The sequence below is a fragment of the Lampris incognitus genome, chromosome 14, assembly GCF_029633865.1.
Source record: "Lampris incognitus isolate fLamInc1 chromosome 14, fLamInc1.hap2, whole genome shotgun sequence".
NCBI classification, from domain to species: domain Eukaryota; kingdom Metazoa; phylum Chordata; class Actinopteri; order Lampriformes; family Lampridae; genus Lampris; species Lampris incognitus.
The window spans coordinates 4,372,725-4,396,097 of record NC_079224.1 but is presented as its reverse complement, the minus strand read 5'-3'; positions in this window follow the sequence as shown (position 1 = coordinate 4,396,097).

The window sequence follows — 23,373 nt, the reverse complement described above, 5'->3', positions numbered from 1 at the left end:
AACCACAACAATACTTGTAGTGATAGGAGCCCTGGGACTTGTAAAAACCACAACAATACCAGTAGTGATAGGAGCCCTGGGACTTGTAAAAACCACAGCAATACCAGTATTGATAGGAGCCCTGGGACTTGTAAAAACCACAACAGTACCAGTAGTGATAGGAGCCCATGGACTTGTAAAAACCACAACAATACCAGTAGTGATAGGAGCCCTGGGACTTGTAAAAACCACAACAGTACCAGAAGTGATAGGAGCCCTGGGACTTGTAAAAACCACAACAATACCAGTAGTGATAGGAGCCATGGGACTTGTAAAAACCACAACAATACCAGTAGTGATAGGAGCCCTGGGACTTGTAAAAACCACAACAGTACCAGAAGTGATAGGAGCCCTGGGACTTGTAAAAACCACAACAATACCAGTAGTGATAGGAGCCCTGGGACTTGTAAAAAAGGGATGAAGAAATATACCCAACGGATCTCGGGTAACATCGGAATACCAGAACTCCAGAAGATGGCACTACTTGGAACATCTCATATCCTAAGAAAGGCACTATCCATCAAACAGACTTCTACCTCATTCTAACCCGAGGCCCAAGGAATGGACCCGCCACCTTATTATGGTGTCTTATGGCATGAAGTTAAAGGACATTTGTATAATAATAATACGTTTCATTTGTGGGCGCCTTTCAGAGCACTCAAGGACACCTTACAGAACACAGTAAAACACACACACACACACACACACACACACACACACACACACACACACACACACACACACACACACACACACACACACACACACACACAAGCAGCACTGTATCACACAGCATAAAATCAAAACAAAGCAGGGTAGACGATAAAAAGTTAACACAACACATAAGTATACAATCATCATCTGCACAAAACTCAGTGAAGTGTGGCTCAGACTGAATGTGCCACTTTGAAAAAGAACGTTTTGAGATGGGATTCCTATGTATGTAGAAACATGTAGGTCTAGACCAGGTCAATAAATCACACCTGTATGTAATAATAATGATAATAATAATAATAATAATAATAATAATATGTATGTATGTATGTAGGAGCAAGACCATTTAAAGCCTTAAAAGTGAGCTATAACATTTTACAATCAATTCTAAACACAACGAGGAGCCAGTGTAGGGAGGGAATACAGCAGTGATATGGTCATGCCTCTTTGCCCCAGTAATGACCCGAGCAACGGCGCGTAGTACCAACTGCAGACGGTGGAGGGAGCCCTTGCTGATACCAGAGTAAAGTGCATTAGTAATGCTGAGGATAGATAAAAGCGTGTTCAACTTTTTGCAGATCAGAAAATCAGTCCAGAGAAGTACGCTGATCTCCCAGCCTGAACTGCCTTCTGGTAAATCAGCATCTGGTCTTTACAGGTGTCATGTGCTGATTCAGACTTGCTGACCTTCCATTGTCATTCAGATTTTCTACGGAGTCTTAAGGACTCATCTGTGATCATTCAGCCAGGGGAGGTTATTTAATTTTCGTTTCCTAGTTTTACATGGTGCAATGTGGTCGAGGATGGGAAGGCACTGATCACTGAATGAATTTAACAGTACATCTGGATTGAGGGGGGATTAAGAGGGATTAATGGATGATGAATTAAAATCATCACAGAATTTAATGCAGAACCAGCGTTGAGAATGTGAGAGTGTGATTTAGGACAGCGACTAGGACTAGCGAGCTGTAGTGGGACTTTGAAAACAAGATTTATGATCAGATACAGGCACATCCACCAGATTAAGACACTTGAGAGAGAAACCAGATGTGAGTACAAGGCCTAACATGTGACCTTCGGAATGTGTGGCCCCTTTAACAGATTGAATGAGGTTAAAGAGTCTATAAGATATTAAAAACGTGAAGTCAGGGAATGGGAAGGACAACACACATGAATATTAGAATCACCAAGAATAAGCAACCTGTCATATTTTGGCATAACAATAGATAGAAGGTCAGAAAACGTAGACATAAAACTAACTGAATTGGGGGGGGGTATACATTAAGATGCAGAGTAAAGGGGAAGGGCCAGTGATTAAAAAAACATAAAACCTCAAATGAGATAGAATCACCAAAAGTAACAGGGTGGCACTTAAGACCTAATCTATAAAAAAACAGCTTGGCCACCCCCCCAACCAGAGGGCCCGGGAATGTGAAAATATGCAAAATGGGGGGGGGGGGGCTAGCCCCAATCAGGGGAACAGTGTCCCCTAGGGACAGCCATGTTTCAGTAATCATAAAAACGATGATAAAGGACCCAGAGATCTCACATTCAAGAGGCCAAGATTGTTTGGTGTCACAGCAGAATGAAAACCAACAGGAGCACAACAAGTAGGACGCAAGCTGCAGATATCTGCTCCAGATGTTCAGTTGTTGCTGATTCTATCAGATACGTCATGTGGATGAGAGGCACGGTGTCTAATAAGAGTGTATGGGGAGCATTCCCGGCAAGAGGTTCGATGACAGATGAGGCCAGTGGAGGGAACAGTACCGTCGAGTGTCACCACAGGCGGAAGCGGAGGCTCCGGGAGGGAAGCGCGGGACATAAACAATCAGTCACATGGAGAGGACTGTTTTGCATGCTGCGGGTTGGCCGCTAGCATCTGGCTACCCAGCATGTTAGGGTGGACTCCATCAGATCTAATGAAGGACAGACGATCCCAAAACAGATTAAAATGTCAATAAAACCAATATTGTGAGCTCTGCAAGCGGAGATGAGCCATGTGTGCAGGCTGAGGATTCTGGTGAAATGCCCTGCTCCACGGGCCAGTGTCGGAATAGGAACTTAGATAAAAACAGACTGTACACAAGTACTTAAAAAGTACTTAAAAAGCTGAAAAGGTCAATAAAATCCTTTTTGGTTAATTCAGACTGCTGATGAGCTGCATCGTTTAGCCCCGCATGAATGATCGATCACTTGATTGGTGGAGGACGGGAGTGAGCGGATCAACCTCGGGAGTTTATTAAGGTGGCTCCAGGAAACAGTGAGTGGCTGCATTGAGAAAACTGATGTTCCTGATTATGTAATGGACGAGGAGATGTCTGCTGGGGGTTCTCATGGCAGGAGAGTACACGATCCACACTATGTTGAAATCGCCTACAGGGGATGTGGTGTCCGAGCAAACAAGTGTGACGAGGCAGCGACATCAGCTCTGAGAATGGATTTCTCTGCTGGCTTGGGGCACGGGAGACTTTGGCAGCGTCTAATCACGGCCTCTTTCAGGATCTTATGACGGGAAGAGGAGGTCATTACCCGGGATGAGGGCTATTGTTTTGGTTTCACAGTAGGACGGCGAGCCGCCTGAACACCGCTGGCCACCAGCTGAGTAGCTGAAGTGTCGACAGGCACCACTTTCTCAGAAGGGCCCCGATTGAGACATGTTGGAACCGCAGGAACATCAGCTGGGTGGACTGGAGTGTTGCCAGACAGGGCCGCGACTGGAGCAGCCTAGGCGGGGGGGGGGGGGCAGCCCCGTCCGAGCCTCTCTTGCTACCGCGGGCCACCACTTCGGCCCAGGATGACTGTTGGTTAGGTGTAGAGCAGGAGGAAAGCCGTGCACAAGTGGAGGGGTCCCACAGAACTGTGTCCTGGATGGTTGCACTGAGAGACAACTCATTTGGACTGGCCAGAAGCCACGTCCATGACACTGGTCAAGAGGAAGTCTTCCTTGTGATAGAGTTCATGAGAAAGCCACTGAACGTCCTCTTCAAGGTCAGCGAGCTTTCTGTTTGCTTTCTTTAGTAGCACACAGTCCTCACAGGGCAAAGTTGGCATAACTGTTTGGTTAGCTTAGCCACAAGCTTGAAACAAGCCACACAGCCACGGCACTACAGAAAGGGAGTCTTCAGTGTGATCAAGTCAGTGCAGGAGCCAATGATCAAATAAAAGACACCAAGGGGTTGTTAAGTTGTTAGTTATTAAAGCTAAAGTGAAAGTTAAAAAGTTAAGCAAGCAGAGCAACAGACAAACCAACTGCCAGCTGGGAACTGATAGGACGCAATGACGTAACGAACGGACAACACCCCGATCAAGGAGGATAGAGGATGAGGGAGGTAGGCTGTCACAGTACACCAGTCACAAGTACACTCACCAAACTGGAGTCAAATTCCATGTATGTGCAAACCTACACGACCAATAAACTTCGTTCCCGGTTTGAATCTGAAAATTGCCTCATGTTATCTGAAACTATGCTGCCTAATTGTGCTGTGCAACATAGGACAATTAATAGAAATGACTAACATTTAAACACAATTACAAAGAACGTTTTACTCTGGTTTTTTTTGGGTTTTTTTGCAATGGTCCACTGTCTGTTAAATTGCACTGAGATACGTATTAAAGGAACAATTGGGAATTTTCAAGGTCTATCCCTCTTTTATGCTCAATGCCCATGTCCCATACAACAGACATGTTTCATTTTCATAGTCATCCATCCTTTTCTTCATACAACTGTAGTTTGCCATCTACAGTTCAATGCAACTAATGGAGGACAAATCCACAATCCTCATTTAGTCCAAAGGAAAACAATCCATAGTTCAGCCAAAGCTAACATGATGCTACAGTAGTGTATGATAGCGAATTCACTCTTTACTTTTTTTTCCAACAATGTTTTTATATTATTTTTCATCACATTGCAGAATAAGGTACAAAAGCCAGCATTCTGATACAACGTATAACACTACAATATAACAAATATATCTTCCTCCCCTCCCCTAGAAGCCACCCTCCCCCCAACCCCACACAACCTTATTCTCTCTCTTGTATTAAAAACATAAACTTTAAAAAAAATCATATCAAAATGATGATACAGAATACAAAGTGCAAATCAAATCAATGGTGCCTTAGCAAAACATAAAAGTAACTACAGAAAATATACCATTACATCAAGGTTTCAGCAGTATGTTAGTGGTGATTAAGCCTCCATCTTGTTCCGGGGTCTACCATAGTGATATAAGTTAGTCCGGGTTCTCCAACTGTAGAAGCTCTTCTATGTCTCCCTTTTTAATAAAGTCACTGAATGGTTTCCATATCCCTTCATACTTGTTCAGTTTATTTTTTTAAAAGTATGTTATTCTCTCCATTGACATGCATTGGGCCATACACTTGATCCCAGCTCCTATTGTAGGTGCTGTGTCTTTCTTCCAATTCAGCGCTATCAGGCGCTTTGCCTGTAGTATAGCAACACTGATAAATGTGTACTCTCTAGCGCTCAGTTTAAGGTCTGTTGGATATAAGTGTAACATATTCATTGTGGGGTTTAATGGAATATTTACAGATAAAATGGTTGTAATTTTATCCATCACCTCCCTCCAAGATTTCCTGATCTTGTCACATTCCCAAATACAGTGTATAAATGTTCCTTCAGCCTCACTACATTTAAAACATGTATCAGGTACACTACCGTTCAAAAGTTTGGGATCACCCAAACAATTTTGTGTTTTCCATGAAAAGTCACACTTATTCACCACCATATGTTGTGAAATGAATAGAAAATAGAGTCAAGACATTGACAAGGTTAGAAATAATGATTTGTATTTGAAATAAGATTTTTTTTACATCAAACTTTGCTTTCGTCAAAGAATCCTCCATTTGCAGCAATTACAGCATTGCAGACCTTTGGCATTCTAGCTGTTAATTTGTTGAGGTAATCTGGAGAAATTGCACCCCACGCTTCCAGAAGCAGCTCCCACAAGTTGGATTGGTTGGATGGGCACTTCTTTGAGCAGATTGAGTTTCTGGAGCATCACATTTGTGGGGTCAATTAAACGCTCAAAATGGCCAGAAAAAGAGAACTTTCATCTGAAACTCGACAGTCTATTCTTGTTCTTAGAAATGAAGGCTATTCCATGCGAGAAATTGCTAAGAAATTGAAGATTTCCTACACCGGTGTGTACTACTCCCTTCAGAGGACAGCACAAACAGGCTCTAACCAGAGTAGAAAAAGAAGTGGGAGGCCGCGTTGCACAACTGAGCAAGAAGATAAGTACATTAGAGTCTCTAGTTTGAGAAACAGACGCCTCACAGGTCCCCAACTGGCATCTTCATTAAATAGTACCTGTTAGAGCCTGTTTGTGCTGTCCTCTGAAGGGAGTAGTACACACCGGTGTAGGAAATCTTCAATTTCTTAGCAATTTCTCGCATGGAATAGCCTTCATTTCTAAGAACAAGAATAGACTGTCGAGTTTCAGATGAAAGTTCTCTTTTTCTGGCCATTTTGAGCGTTTAATTGACCCCACAAATGTGATGCTCCAGAAACTCAATCTGCTCAAAGAAGTGCCCATCCAACCAATCCAACTTGTGGGAGCTGCTTCTGGAAGCGTGGGGTGCAATTTCTCCAGATTACCTCAACAAATTAACAGCTAGAATGCCAAAGGTCTGCAATGCTGTAATTGCTGCAAATGGAGGATTCTTTGACGAAAGCAAAGTTTGATGTAAAAAAAATCTTATTTCAAATACAAATCATTATTTCTAACCTTGTCAATGTCTTGACTCTATTTTCTATTCATTTCACAACATATGGTGGTGAATAAGTGTGACTTTTCATGGAAAACACAAAATTGTTTGGGTGATCCCAAACTTTTGAACGGTAGTGTATATTACTGTTGTACCTGTGTAGCTTAACAGGGGTAATGTAGGTTCACATTAGCCAGCTGTATTGAAGTCATTTTAAATTAGTGTTGGCTGTTTGTGCCTGTGCTTCCTTGCAGGCTATGACCCAGTCGTTTATAGAAATGTCTGTTTTTAATTCTGCCCTCCATGTATTGAGTTTAAATGTTGACGTCTCATTAGAGCCAGATGTAAGCCAGTTGTACATTAGTGAAATCCAGCCTTTTGTATGATTATCTACTCCCGTATTTTCACAATGTGTGTCTGGTGTGTGGTGTGTGTCTGTGTGAGAGTCTATAAACGGCCAAACTAAAGCACTTGGGGCCTTGATTCTTTTTGGAGGTTATTGGGGATGATCGGGGGCACCTATAAAAAATAGCAGAAAATTAAAATTATGCATAATTAATTATGCATAAATATGCAAAATATGCATTTTTCTAAAAATGGCTAAAAATCACTTTTCTCGCCATTCCAGATGATTCTGAGCATCTTTGATTTTTTTCACCTGTACATTTTTTTTTCTGGGACTTAGGAATGTTTTGGGATTATGCAAAATAAAGGCATTTTTGCAAAAATGCACTTATGATCCTCATTTTTTTGGAGGTGGTAGGTATTGTTCCAGAGAGGACCAGAAAAATAGGAGAAAATTAAAATAATTATAATAATTATGCATAATTATGCAAAATATGCATTTTCTAAAAATGGCTAAAAACCACTTTTCTCGGCATTTCATATGATTCTGAGTATTTGGGGGGAGGGAGTTGGAGTGGGGGGGGGATAAACCACTTTTCTCGGCATTTCAGATGAATCTGAGCATTTGGGGGGGAGGGAGTTGGAGTGGAGGGGGGGTTAGGGGCAGGGGGAAGGCGGTTAGCTGGCAGGATGAAGAGGAGGGAGCTGTAGACGGGTGGAGAACCAAACCGCTACATTGTAGCGGGGTACTTCTAGTTAGTAATAATTTCCTCTAAAGGTGTAAGTGCAGGAATTGCTAATGCCTTATTTTGCGTTGAAGAGATAAAGTTCCGCAATTGCAGATATTTAAAGAAACGTTTCTTTGGGATGTTGTGCAAATGAGAGATTTCCTCGAAAGACATTAGAACCTCCTCCTTGTATAGGTCAGCTATTTTACTTAGCCCATTCTATGCCCATAATTTGAAAGCAGCATCCAACTTGCCTGGTTTAAATGAGGCATTACCCCAAATTGGGCTAAATTGTGAAAGAGAATTTAATATTTTCATGTGTTTTTTTTACCTCGTACCATATATTAACCATATTTAGTACTATAGGATTGGTCGTACTCACTCTTAGATATTTTAGATCAGCTGAGTACAAGTATAAATGTAATGGTATCCGTGCACCTTGTGATTCTATGTCCATCCATGATGTTATGTCATCAGAAAAATAGAACCTCAAGGTACTCAACTGTGCTGAAAGGTAGTACCAATAGAGATTAGGACACTTCAGCCCCCCTGCGTCAAATGGAAGGTATAACAGTGATAGGCGAACTCTAGGACATTTCTTGTTCCATCTAAACTTCCTGATGAGTGGTGTTATCTTTTCAAACACTCCTTCAGGTGGCGCCAAAGGGATGTTGTGGAATAAATATAGAAATTTAGGCAGTATATTCATCTTTAAAATATTTATTCTTCCTATGAGAGAGATAGGCAAGGACATCCATCTTTCTAGAGATTTAACTGTTGAGTTAATCACAGCTTCATAATTTATTGATGCTATATTTTCTAACTGAGGTACTAGTTTAATACCCAAATGAGTAAATCCATTTGAGAGCTTAAAAGAAGATAAATGTTGGTCAGGATTTTGTCCCTCCATTTCGTTAAGCAACATAAGTGAAGATTTTGAAGCACTCAGTTTATAACCAGATATTTTGCCGGACAGGCCTAACAAATCTAACAGTGCAGGTATGGAGGTGTCTAGCTGTTTTAAAAATAAAATTACATCATCCGCGAAGAGAGCTATTTTGTGTTCTTTGTTGCCAATTGAAACCCCTTGTATTTGTCTGTTAGTTCTAATTGCCATTGCTAATGGTTCTATAGCTAGTATAAATAAAAGTGGTGACAGAGGCGAACCCTGTGGACACCCTCTTGTAATATTAAAGGGTTTGGATCTCACATCATTTGTTAGCACCTTGGCTACAGGATTGAGATGTAGTCATTTAATCCATCTATAAAAGTAGTCTCCAAATCCAAACCGTGTGATAACATCGAAGAGATAGTTCCATTCGACTCTGTCGAAGGCCTTCTCTGCATCAAGCAAAAGAAGAGCCGTATCCCTTTCTCCCCTCTGATTGTGAAGAATATTAAGAACGCGCCTTACATTGTGAAACCCTTGTCTACCCTTTATGAACCCATTTTGATCGTCCCCCCACGATGTTTGGAAGTACACCCTCCAATCTCTTTGCCAATATTTCACTTTTTGTGTCTGTATTTATTAAGCTTATCGGGTTCATATTCTCACATTTAGTATTTGTTTTCCCTGGTTTTGGAAGCAGGATAATCAAGGCCTCTCTCATAGAAGCAGGTAAAAGGCCATTACAGTAGGATTCTAAATACATCTCATATAGAGGGGTTGTCAATTTGTCTTTGAAATATTTATATAAATCAATTGCAAGGCCATCTGGTCCTGTTGTTTTTCCTGCCTTCAATGCACCTATAGCTTCTGATATTTGAGCTATACTTAACTGTTTATCCAGCGTATTCTTACTTTCCTCAGAAATTTTTGGAATATTAAGTTGGTCTAAGAATTCGGTCTGAGTATTACTATTAATATTGTATTCAGTGTTATAGAGATTTTTATAGAATTTTCTGAATGCTGTGTTGATTTCCAGAGGGTCAATAATAACGTTCCTGTGTGCATCCTCTATTTTTGTAACTGTCCTCTCTGTTTGCTGTTGTTTAATGTGCCATGCAAGAAGCCTACCAGGCTTTTCCCCTTGGTCATAATAATTTTGTCTAAGTCTCATTAAATTTGCCGCAGCCTTAGAAGATGTTATGTCATTGTATTGAGTCCTTAGTAGTAATAACTGTTTGTGTATGTCATTGTTGCTCTCCCTCTCCTGACTACTCCTGTTCTCTAGTGTTTTTATTTGTATTTCCAACTCACTATATTTTTCCTGTGTTTCTCTTGATCATCTGCTTGTGTAGCTTATAATTTGACCCCTAATAAATGATTTGAAGGCTTCCCATCTAATTGCAGCAGATGTCTGGGATGTGTTAATCTCAAAATAAATATTGATTTGTTCCCCTAAGAACTGTGGAAATTTTGATTCCTGTATCCATTTAATGTTTTTACCTGGCACTGCTGAGATTCTCAAAAATGAATTGTTATAAAAGTTGACATCGTCAGTATTTGGTCCATATACATTGATCAAATTAATCTGTGTAGACAGAAGATGGCCTTGTCTGATTAAAACTCCACCATTATGGTCTTCGATAATACTTTCAATTTGTAGTGGAATAGATGTATGTATTAATGTCATTACGCCTCTGGCATGAGTAGAATATGAAGATGCTAGGACATACCCTGGCCACCTATGTTTTATCTTAGATGTCTCTTTAGCTACCAAGTGTGTTTCCTGTAAGAATACTATCTTGGCTTTTAACTGTTTTATCCTATTCATAACCTGTTTAACTTTGGTAAATTTATGCCAGCCTCTACAGTTCCATGAAATGCAGTCAGCTAAGATATCCGTCATTGTATATTGTGTTTTAGCCTGTTAACAGGTTTGATAGGCTCCCCATTTTTAACTGCTTCTTTTATGTCTTCCATTTGGGAAGGTACGATGAAAAGGCATTAAATCTAACAAATAAAGTTGGTACCATGTTGTACATGAGAGAGTTCCCACCCCCAAACACCCCAAACACACATATGCCCAACTTGAACACAGGGGCAACCCTTAACCCTTATTAAATGTCTTCCTTCTAACACTGGGAACAGGTCCACACCATGACGAGGAACCATTCTTCTGACTACTGTAAATCTCCTGCTGGTGTCGCTTGTTGGTTTAGGACTAATTCCTGTCCTTTCTGTTATTAACATGAACTCAGGACATTTATTATGAATGTTAACCTTAAAGAGTGACTTAGTTTGTCAGTTTTATAACATCTCAAACCTAAATCTATGTATATGTAGGCTATATATATACACAAACATACACACACACACACACACACACACACACACACACACATATATATATATATATACGTATATACACACATATACACGCATGTGCACACACACGTGCACATGTACACACACCAAAGTAGAAAGTAATAAGAGTAACAAGTTTATATATATATATGAAATTAAAGAAAAGAAGAGAAAAGAACAGGGGAGAATCAGTGAGGCACATGTCAGATTGTTTCAGCCTGTATCAAGGAACTTCAAACGTTGGCTCTCATGTTAACTTGAGCTATAGCCGACCAGTGTTTACATGAGACATGGATCCGTCTTTATCTTTAGTCACCTGGAGTTTGGGGTAACATGTGGGGCAACATGTGGGGCAACATGTGGGGCAACATGTGGGGCAACATGTGGGGCAACATGTGGGGCAACATGTGGGGTAACATGTGGGGTAACATGTGAGTCCACGTCAAGTCTCTTAAGCTAAACTTGGTGTAAGCGTCATAAGCTACCGTGTCTGGACTGTAATGTTGGGTTTGTAGTCTCTTATTGATCAGTCTCCGGGCTCCGGTTCTCCCAGCTCCCTGGTGTATCCACCCACGCCCACCGGGCTCTCCGGTCTCGGTGGGCCAGCAGCGGCCTGGCGGGGGAGGCGATGCGGTGTTTGAGGACCCCCTGTCCCGCTGCTTTCTCCTCACGTCGTCGCACCGTCTCTGCTGTGTGTAAACTCCTGCAGACAGGTCCGGGAGGAATCTTATTTTGCTGGTGTTGTAGACCACCTCTTTCTCCACCCTCGCAGCTGGAAGTGTGCCCTCTCTGGCCTTATAAGTCAAGCATTTCACAATGAGTGCTCTCGGCATAGAGCCAGGACTTTGGTTCGGTAAGCGGTGGGCTCTCTCCAGAACCGGGGCCGGTATCTGTCCGCGATCCATTTCTCCATGTAAGAACAGGGGTCGGATCCCTCCTCTCTCCCAGGGATGCCCAGTATGCGCGCATTGCTCCTGCACGCCAAGTCTTCCACGTTATTAGCTAAACTTTTAGCTTCTTCTCAAGTTTATCCGCCGTGGCTTGCAGTCTGTTAACAGCGCCCCCCCCGCGGTGGAGATGCGTTGCTCTGCCTCAGGAACGCGGCCGATGCATTCCTTCAGGTCAGACTGACAGTGGCGGATCTAGAGATTTTTTCCTGGGGTGGCACGACTGTGTCCCCCGCGCCTGTGAGGGGGAGGGGGATTCTAAATCGGCGACTTCTGTTTGAAATGAGTTTGGTGCGGGTCTCATTGACCTTTGCCATGCATGTACATAAAATATACTTTAAAAACATATTATCTGATTTATAAATGGGGTGGCAACAGGGGTGGCAAGACTGTGTCCCAGAGGTGGTAGCTGCCACCCCTGTTGCCACCCTGTAGATCCGCGCCTGCAGCCTGAACATTCCTGATTGCTGCCAATACGCTGTCCACTGCTGTGTAAAGTCTGGTTTGAAGGACAGTACCGCCTCCATGATGTCCGAGGTGGAGGGGTTTCCGTGCTTTCGGTGGAGTCGATGTTACCCGCCTGTGCAGGTGGTGCAGTGCCGTCCTCTTCGGAGTTGGCCGCAGACACGTTTTCTTCAGTACCGAGCCCTCCGGTGGTCTTCTGATCGTCCTTGTTCTTTTTCCTTGTCATGTTTGCTTATTCAAGCTTAACATCAGGAGATGCTTTGCTTGTTAAGGCGGGTAGGGACGTTTAAAGTGTTAAAGTTGTAGGATTGAGAAACCGCGACTGCTCAACACGCCGCCATTACCGGAAGTCCACTCTATACTGTAACGTGCATGGGTAAGAAGACACGCTGGCCGCTGGCTGGCGGGTCTGACCCTTTAGTCTAGCGGTTAGCGATGCCTCCTGCGGTGCGGGCGGTGGAGGTTTAACAGTTTTTCGGAGCAGCTATAGTGGTTTCCCGCCGGTTTCCCACCTTGGTACTTTCTGAATTACAGCCTACAAACGAGTACCAGCAGGAGTCACTGCGCTGTCACACAGCAACGCAAACACCAGGAGACATTTTAGCAATAAAAATGACTGTATATTTAATATCTTCCTCTTCTTGCGGCTTGTTCCGTTTCTCAGGGGTCTTCACAGTGGATGTTATAGTTTCCACCGGTACCCCGTGAGGGCACAGTACCAATGGCGGCCATTGTCAACCCGGGCCTCGACCGATTTGGTACGGGCTACTCCATCCACATACTGAGTTGGCAAAATGTTACATCGGATGCCCTCCCTGACACAACCGCTAACCCTATGGACGTATATTTTAGTTTATTTCACTGTATATTTACTGTATATTTTTAAAATGACCCCTCTAAATTACTATGACTGCCTCCTGTAGAATCATGTTAGCTCTGGTCCAACCGTGGAGTGTTTTTGAGCCCAGTGAGGAGTGTGGATTTGTCCTCCATTTTGCATTATACTCTAGATCAGTGTTTCTCAACCCGGTCCTCAAGGAACCCCTATCCTGCAGATTTTCATTGTAACCCTGCATAGGTAGCCTTGCTTGTACTTACTCGACCAATCATCTCGCAGCACTTAATTATGCAAGGTGTGCAACATCTGACAAAATTCATATGCTGAATGGTTGAATAACTACAAACAGGTACCTATTCAGGGTTGCAAAGAAAATATACAGGATAGGGGGTCCTTGAGGACAGGGTTGAGAAACACTGCTCAAATGACAAGCTCAAATTGTGTGTCCAGTGTGACGGAAATGATGGATGATTGTGAAAATGAAACTTACAGACGGGTAACAAATTAAAGGAAAAACCAACACAGTGTCTTAGTAAGGTGCTGGGCCACCATGAGCCTCCAGAAGCTTCACTGTGCCTGTCATAGATTCTACAAGTCTCTGAACTCTACTGGAGGGATGGACAACCATTGTGCCAAAGATGCTCCCTCACCTGGTGTTTGGATGACGGTGGTGGAGAGCGCCGTCTAGCACGCTGGTCCAAAACCTCCCACAGATGTTTAACTGGGTTGAGATCTGGTGACTGCGAAGGCCATAGCATATGATCTACATCATTTCCATGCCCATGCTATTCAGTGAGCCCTCGTGCCCTGTGGATGGGGGCATTGTCATCCTGGAAGAGACCCCTCCCATCAGGACAGCGATGTCTCATCATAGGAAAAAGATGACCACTCAGAATGACTTTGTCTTAATTTGCACTGACCCTTCCCTCTAAGGGGAAGAAGTGCACCCAAACCATGGCAGGAAAGTGCCCCCCACAGCATAACAGAGACCCCAGACCCCTTCACTGTAAGGGTCAAACATTCCGTTCTTTTCCTTTCATTTGTCACCCGTCTGTACCTACGCAAAACGCGAGTGGTAAATAGAAAATGGGATTAAATTTAAAGAATTCTGAACTATTCCTTTAATCCATACACACTTTCTACTGTACATATCTTGCCGAAGACGACATAATCACTGAGAAAAACAGAGAAAACCTCGACATCTCTTGTATGAGAGATGCATTGCTTGGTCCAACTCATTAGCGGCTCAGCCTGGGTAGTTTTTTCAAGCGGTAGCAGCTGCGCACATCTCTTCACACGTGTCTGTCTTCATTAGATCAGCACCGGAAGTGCATACTGATCATCTGGAGCTTTGAATGCTGGGATTATTATCAGCGCTACACAAACACTGCAGATGGGTCATTTAGCAAGCTCAGTAGCAGAATCTTGGGTAAAAGTTGTTGCTCGTCAAAACTCACTGGAATTACCACTGTGGGCGGCTTGACCTTTCTTACAAACCCAGATCTTTCCAGCTACATGTCCACACCATCGGCATTCCGTGTGGGATTCTCATGGTGACCTCGTCCCCCTCGACACCTTTCAGAAAGGTTAGGAGATCATGTCATCAACTATGTGACTTGTGGGTGCTAATTTATATAATATATTGTAGCGAATTCGGGGGACAACGCAACCACAGGAGCTGCCGCGGCCGGGACGCGAACCCGTGTCGCCCGCACCGCAGGAGGCGTCGCTAACCGCTAGACTAAAGGGTCAGACCCGCGAGCCAGCGGCCAGCGTGTCTTCTTATCCATGGACGTTACACTATTAATATATACCATCTGAACTTCACCCTCAACCCATGTGTCGACACAGCGCCTGCTGCCTTTAAGGACCTGAACGCTGTGTGTCCGTATCAGTAATGGTCACGTTTTCACAAGGTCACATTTCAAGTTCTAATTAATGACAATTTATGTGGCAAATCTGATTTTTCTTGTTACCTCTTTTTCTTCCCAGTTGTACCTGGCCAATTACTCCACCCTATGAGCGTCCCGGTCTCTGCTCCACCCCCTCTGCCGATCCGGGGAGGGCTGCAGACCACCACATGCCTCCTCCCATACATGTGGAGTCACCAGCCGCTTCCTTTCACCTGACAGTGAGGAGTTTCACCAGGGGGACGTAGCGCGTGGGAGGATCACGCTATTCCGCCAATCCCCCCCCCCCCCCGACCAGAGGAGGCGCTGGTGCAGCGACCAGGACACATACCCACATCCGGCTTCCCAGCCGCAGACACGACCAACTGTGTCTGTAGGGAGGCCCGCCCAAGCCGGAGGCGATTCGAACCGCAGATCCCCGTGTTGGTAGGCACCAGAATAGACCGCTACACTACCCGGACGCCCCCAGAGCTGATGTTTGTGGTCATTGCGCCGCTGATATTGTTTCCATATGTACATTTGGCATTATGGGGATTTAAATGCTCAAGTTGTTTCTGGTTCTGATATCATTCTTACAGGTGTATGAAGAAAGATCGTTTCTTCAGTTTTCTGCCCCAAATACAAACATCCCAACACAGGTGAACTGGTGTGGCATGGTTAAAAATGTCATAACTAAAATATGTTGTATAATTACACAAAGTATCACCACATGATGATGATGATGATTATTATTTTCATTGCTAACATTATTATTCTATTTCATTATATAATCAGGAAACGCTTATAGTAGCCCCTCCCTGTTGGACGCCATTTCCTGTTAGTAGCCCTTCCCTGTTGGACGCCATTTCCTGTTAGTAGCCTCTCCCTGTTGGACGCCATTTCCTGTTAGTAGCCCCTCCCTGTTGGACGCCCTTTCCTGTTAGTAGCCCCTCCCTGTTGTGACCCCATTTCCTGTTAGTAGCCCCTTCCCTGTTGTGACCCCATTTCCTGTTAGTAGCCCCTTCCTTGTTGTGACACCATTTCCTGTTAGCAGCCCCTCCCTGTTGTGACGCCATTTCCTGTTAGTAGCTCCAAAACGTATGTCCCCCCTGACCTCTGTCTCTTTCCCGCTCTGGACATGTAGAAAGAGGTATGTGTTCATTTTGTCTGGCCCTGTAATGTATTTTATCCATCCCTAATGTGTCTTGTGTCTAATGTGGGTCCCAATCCTTGCGTAGGCTACAGCAGGAGCTGATCTGACGTTTTCTGAAACCTGTCCTGTGTTGTTTATGTGCGACAGACAGAATACAGATCCCATGCATGAGAGAAGTTGTCCTGTCTTTCCTACACAACGCAGTGAAACAGTACACCGGCCACTCTGGCATAACATCCACAACTCCACCCGGACAGTACAAGTAAGAAGTAAACAGGAAGTATGGTCAGCAGTCTGAGCAAAGCAATACTGTGATCGTCAGAAGACTCTGACTTGTCCAAGTCACTGGAAACAAGATATGGCGTGACACCCGTCCACATTTACGCCCGTCCACCTTTCAAATGGAAAAGAAGAAGACTCTCAGACGGGATACCGCTAGAAAAGTCATTTGCATGTTAATGCATAATGCATAAATCATTGTGTTTCCTCGTAAGTATCAGCTGACGTAGGGCCGGCGTGGCTCAGGGGTAGAGCGGGTTGTCTAGTAATCAGAGGGTTCCTGGTTCATCTCTTCCAGAGAGCGTGCCAACGTGTCCTTGAGCAAAGACACTGAACCCTGACTGCTCCCGCTGAGCAGGTTGGTGTCTGGCATGGCAGCCTGCACCACCCGTGTGTGAAGGTGTGACAGGGGCTGAATGGGAGGCGTGCACTGGAAAGAGCTTGTAGTGGTGGCTAGAGTAGAACAGCTGTGTGTATAAATACCATGTACTACATGTTTATCATGTACATGTTTACCATCAGGCTACTTCAAGAGCATCTCACCTCATCGGGACAGATATTTACCGCCCCTCCGTAAATACCGCGGATATATTCACTCAGCAGAAGTTGATGTGATTCGCGGAAAAGGGCCCACCCAGTTAATGTGGCGCTGAGGACCCCCGGGAGAGAAACCATGAGAGACACCCAGAGAGCAATGGGGACGGGGGAAGTGATAGAAGAGTGCAGAGATGAGGGAGGACGAGGACATTTCATTTCTCTATCTTTTCTTTTACTGTGCTTTCCGTCCCCTCTCTCTCTCTGTCTCCTTAGCTCTCACCCTCTCTTTAGCTCTCTCTCTCTCCCTCTCTCTCTCTCTCTCCCCCTCTTTTAGCTCGCTCCTTGACAAAACAGATCTGATTTATCTAGTTCAGTTGTTGCTCGGGGGTAAATCTGTGGTCTCGCTATATGCTAGACAAAACTACATGGCCCTCGGTTCACTACATGGCTGGCACATCAGCCAGCTAGCCATCCATCCAGTCAGCCCGTCATCCAGTCAGCCAAACACTCATCGAATTAGGTGGTAAGGTCTTCATACATTAAACTGAATGTGGGCTTGGACGACAACATGAACGCCCTGTTGAGCGGTCAGTCAGTCAGTCTGTCCGTGAGCACATAACGAAGTACGATGATCAGCCAGTGTATCATCAAGCCAGACAGTCTGCAAAACTGTGTTGTGTAGCTTTGGAGCATTTTTCACCCAAAACATCCACCTAAGTCAGGCTGTAGTAACCATCTCAAAATAGGAGCGATATGCATCCAACTAGGGAGGCTTGTCAAACAAGACAATCCACTGCACAAAGGTAATAGTTGAATGACATCACAGTTTTATCCACTGCAATCCAGACGTTGCTCCCAGACACAAGACTTGGTTAACTCCTACTCGCCAAGCAGTCTCACACTTTGGTGCTTCCACAGCAGGCCATATGGTGGCTCCTAACATGGGATGGCCCAAACCTGACACCTGTCTAGCTGAGCTGAACAAAACAACCCTTTCTTTAGAACCTGTCTCTCTTGCTCAGGCTCTTGCTCACCTGATGTGATCAGAACCCATATCTCACCACACTCTTGCTCACATGATGTGATCAGAACCAGTCTCTCACCGGGCTCTTGCTCACCTGATGTGATCAGAACCCATATCTTACCACACTCTTGCTCACCTGATGTGATCAGAACCAGTCTCTCACCGGGCTCTTGCTCACCTGATGTGATCAGAACCCATATCTCACCACACTCTTGCTCACCTGATGTGATCAGAACCCGTCTCTCACCACACTCTTGCTCACCTGATGTGATCAGAACCCGTCTCTCACCACACTCTTGCTCACCTGATGTGATCAGAACCCATATCTCACCACACTCTTGCTCACCTGATGTGATCAGAACTCGTCTCTCACTGGGCTCTTGCTCACCTGATGTGATCAGAACCCATATCTTACCACACTCTTGCTCACCTGATGTGATCAGAACCAGTCTCTCACCGGGCTCTTGCTCACCTGATGTGATCAGAACCCATATCTCACCACACTCTTGCTCACCTGATGTAATCAGAACCCGTCTCTCACCACACTCTTGCTCACCTGATGTGATCAGAACCCGTCTCTCACCACACTCTTGCTCACCTGATGTGATCAGAACCCATCTCTCACCACACTCTTGCTCACCTGATGTGATCAGAACCCATCTCTCACCACACTCTTGCTCACCTGATGTGATCAGAACCAGTCTCTCACCGGGCTCTTGCTCACCTGATGTGATCAGAACCCATATCTCACCACACTCTTGCTCACCTAATGTGATCAGAACCCGTCTCTCACTGGGCTCTTGCTCACCTGATGTGATCAGAACCCGTCTCTCACCACACTCTTGCTCACATGATGTGATCAGAACCAGTCTCTCACCGGGCTCTTGCTCACCTGATGTGATCAGAACCCATATCTTACCACACTCTTGCTCACCTGATGTGATCAGAACCAGTCTCTCACTGGGCTCTTGCTCACCTGATGTGATCAGAACTCGTCTCTCACTGGGCTCTTGCTCACCTGATGTGATCAGAACCCGTCTCTCACTGGGCTCTTGCTCACCTGATGTGATCAGAACCCATCTCTCACCACACTCTTGCTCACCTGATGTGATCAGAACTCGTCTCTCACTGGGCTCTTGCTCACCTGATGTGATCAGAACCAGTCTCTCACCGGGCTCTTGCTCACCTGATGTGATCAGAACCCATATCTCACCACACTCTTGCTCACCTAATGTGATCAGAACCCGTCTCTCACTGGGCTCTTGCTCACCTGATGTGATCAGAACTCGTCTCTCACTGGGCTCTTGCTCACCTGATGTGATCAGAACCCGTCTCTCACCACACTCTTGCTCACCTGATGTGATCAGAACCCGTCTCTCACTGGGCTCTTGCTCACCTGATGTGATCAGAACCCGTCTCTCACCACACTCTTGCTCACCTGATGTGATCAGAACCCGTCTCTCACCGGGCTCTTGCTCACCTGATGTGATCAGAACCCATATCTCACCACACTCTTGCTCACCTGATGTGCAGAGTTCTTCTAAAATAGACCGTAAGTTAGCCAGGGAGCAAACTTGCCAACCAACACCTCACAAATTACAACAAAAGTAAAGTTTTTTGTCAACCTTTTCTTGGTAAATCTTTTCATTTGTAAGTCGTATTTACAAATAACTGAAATACCTGAATTAACTTTATTTTATTCATATATGTATTAGTTTATTTGTCAGGGAAAATGCAAAAACATTGTAACCAATTACTAATAACACGATACAGATGTGTTGCTTATAGGATTTCTAGCCAAGGCTAATTTGCGACCCCTATCCCTGGTTAGGCTTTTCTACTTAAAAGTGATCACAACACAGTATCATCATTACCAAAGGTGCATTAGTTAAATCGAGCTCATTATAGATAGTGACATTCTCATACATGTGACATGGTCTTACAAAAATTACAATATTTACATCACATCACAGCCATTTCATATGTTTTGTGAAGTCTGTGTGCACGTGGGTGTGTTCCCTAATTCATGGCAATGTATATGTACATGTACATAATGTGTATAGGTGTGTGTGTGTTCGTGTGCATGCATGCACGTAATCTTTATGAGTATGTTTGCTTGTATATATGTGCCTGTTCCTCTGTGTGCACATGTTCATGTGCATGTTGTATGTGCACAAGTGCATCATCGGTGATCAGTGATGCATGTTTGGTTTTGTTTCAGCCAGTCTTTTACCTTTTCATTGAACGTTTTCAGATCAGTTTGTGTCCTTATTTCTGTTGGTAAGGCATTGCAGAAATGCATCCCTTTTACTGAAAAAGATGACAGACCGAAAGTAGTTTTGCACTGTGCCACCCTGCAGTTGCCATTTGCTGATCCGCTACTGGCAATTCTATTAGTGTTTGGTCTTGTGACATAAGAACAGACAAAGTACAGCCTGGGCAAGATTGTGCAGTCATTTAAAAATCAATTTGATAAAAGAAAACCTGATAAAGCTGTCATAGCTGAGCAACTTGTACATTTTCAGAATTATACAGTGGTGCCATTTCGTTTGTTTTTGATCCATTCTATTCAGTGCTTTTCATAGACAACACAATAGGATAAATGTGAAAATGTCATGGCATGCATGAACAGTTGCGCTGCCTTAAGGGTTGTGTGATGTCTTATCACTCTAAAACAGATCAGATTTGTCTTTACTGTCTTGCATCGCTTTTTAACATGTTTATCAAATTTGAGACGGGAGTCCAAATTAACACCTCACAATTTGAAATCACTGCCTCCCTTTTTTCCCCCGCTTGATCCATTTTAATTGCAAGCTTATCTTTTGCTTTCCTTCTCATGGAAAACACATGGACACAGTCTTTCGTTTGTTAATGTCTCTGCTGCGACACGGGGTTTTTAGCTGATACATAAATGACTGTGTCATCAGTGTACATTTGACAAACAGCTCTTTCACAGTATGTTGGTAAATCATTTATGTATAAGCTGAAAAGCAACGGCCCCAAGATCGAGCCTTGTAGAATACCCATTCTGGATCGTTTGGCAATTGAATGGTTTACATTTGATTTTAACACAGCTGTTCTCTACATTTGAGATGCAAATCAGCCGGTTGCATGCTCTGAAAAATTGAAGGTGCTAAGTTTGTTCAGAAGTATGTCATGGTTCATGGTGTCAAAAGCCTTTTTAAGGTCTAAAGATGCCGCTACCACTACATTACCCTTGTCTAGTGAGCTCTTGATGTTTTCAGTGAGGTAGTAGTTGGCCATTTCTGTTGAGTACCCTGGCCTAAATCCAAATTGTTTAGGATAAATAAGTTCATTGCTTCGAAGGTGGTCAACCAGTTGGTTCTGCAATAGCTTTTTGCAGGACGTTTGAGAGAATGGAAAGAATAGAAATTGGTCTATGCGGCATCTGGGTAGCGTGGCAGTCTATTTCGTTGCCCCCCAACATGGGGATCACTGGTTCGAATCCCCGTGTTACCTCCGACTTGGTCAGGCGTCCCTACAGATACAATTGACCATGTCGGCAGGTGGGAAGGCGGATTTGGGTATATGTCCTGGCCGCTACACTAGCACCTCCTCTGGCCGGTCGGGGCACCTGTTCAGGGGGGAGGGGAAACTGGGGGGAATAGCATGATCCTCCTACCCACTACTTCCTCCCTGGTGAAACTCCTCATTTTCAGGTGAAAAGAAGCGGCTGGTGAATCCACATGTATCCGAGGAGACATGCAGTAGTCTGCAGTCCTCCCTGGATCAGCAGAGGGGGTGGAGCAGCGACCAGGATGGCTCGGAAGAGTGGGGTAGTTAGCCGGATACAATTTGGCAGAAAAATAGGGGGAACCCCCCCCCAAAAAAAAAAAAATTGGTATATAATTGCCTAGTTGATCTGGTGCTCCAGCCTTAAAAAAATGGCAGGATGATCGCTGATTTACAGCTTTGTGGGAATTTACCAGTGATGATGGAAAGGTTTATCAGATTGGTTATAGGTTTGATCAGGGTGAAGCTGTGTGTTGTGATATGAGCAGTATCCAACCTAAGAAATATCCTCTGCCTTTGACTTACTTAATTTCGTGATGATTTTACCGACTTTCTCCTGGTCAGCCTCCTTGATATACTTGTTTTACAATCATGCAGCGATTTACATCTACAGTTCTCTAGAATAGCAACACAAGTCGCATGGGTTATAAAAAAGTATAAAGGTTCTGGTATTATAGCATGCAAACCAAAATGAGTGCTGTCACTACTCAACAATGCTAAAGTTTTGGACTTTGAGACAAAAAAGGGGAAGGCAAAGAATAATGGAAGAAAGGAAGAGTATTGACGCATTGCGTGTAGGGATGCAGAAGAGGCTGGGTGGGTGGAAATAGGATTGGACAGGATGGAACGGTGGACAGCGTGATGGAGACAGACATTTGAGATGAAATAGTACTGCTCCTGTCAGAACAGATTAACAGCTGGACAACAGCAGGCACAAAAAAAGGAAGATCCCATGTGATAAGCAAGGAGAGGGAAAGGGTAGGGGACAGAGGGAAAGAGGACAGGGAGTCGAGTTTCGCAGGACTCAGCATGTCACTAAACTACAAAAACATTCTTTAGATGTTCATGGTTTACATGGTGCTGCGAAAGGGAAATGGTGGCAAAAAGTCTTTTGAATGACAAATCACAACAAACTGAGGTCTGAGGACAAAACTGGGTGCATTTGTCTGAGCACAGTTAACAGACAGGGAGTGTAATAAGCACTGAACAGTTAATAGACAGGGAGTCTCATAAGCACTGAACAGTTAATGGACAGGGAGACTTAATAATCACTGAACAGTTAATGGACAGGGAGTCTAATAAGCATTGAAAAGTTAATAGACAGGGAGTCTAATAAGCACTGAACAGTCAATAGACAGGGAGTCTAATAAGCACTGAACAGTTAATAGACAGGGAGTCTAATAAGCACTGAACAGTTAATAGACAGGGAGTCTAATAAGCACTGAACAGTTAATAGACAGTGAGTCTAATAAGCACTGAACAGTCAATAGACAGGGAGTCTAATAAGCACTGAACAGTTAATAGACATGGAGTCTCATAAGCACTGAACAATTAATAGACAGTGAGTCTAATAAGCACTGAACAGTTAATAGACAGTGAGTCTAATAAGCACTGAACAGTCAATAGACAGGGAGTCTAATAAGCACTGAACAGTTAATGGACAGTGAGTCTAATAAGCACTGAACAGTCAATAGACAGGGACTCTAATAAGCACTGAACAGTTAATAGACAGTGAGTCTAATAAGCACTGAACAGTTAATAGACAGGGAGTCTAATAAGCACTGAACAGTTAATAGACAGTGAGTCTAATAAGCACTGAACAGTTAATAGACAGTGAGTCTAATAAGCACTGAACAGTTAATAGACAGGGAGTCTAATAAGCATTGAACAGTTAACAGATA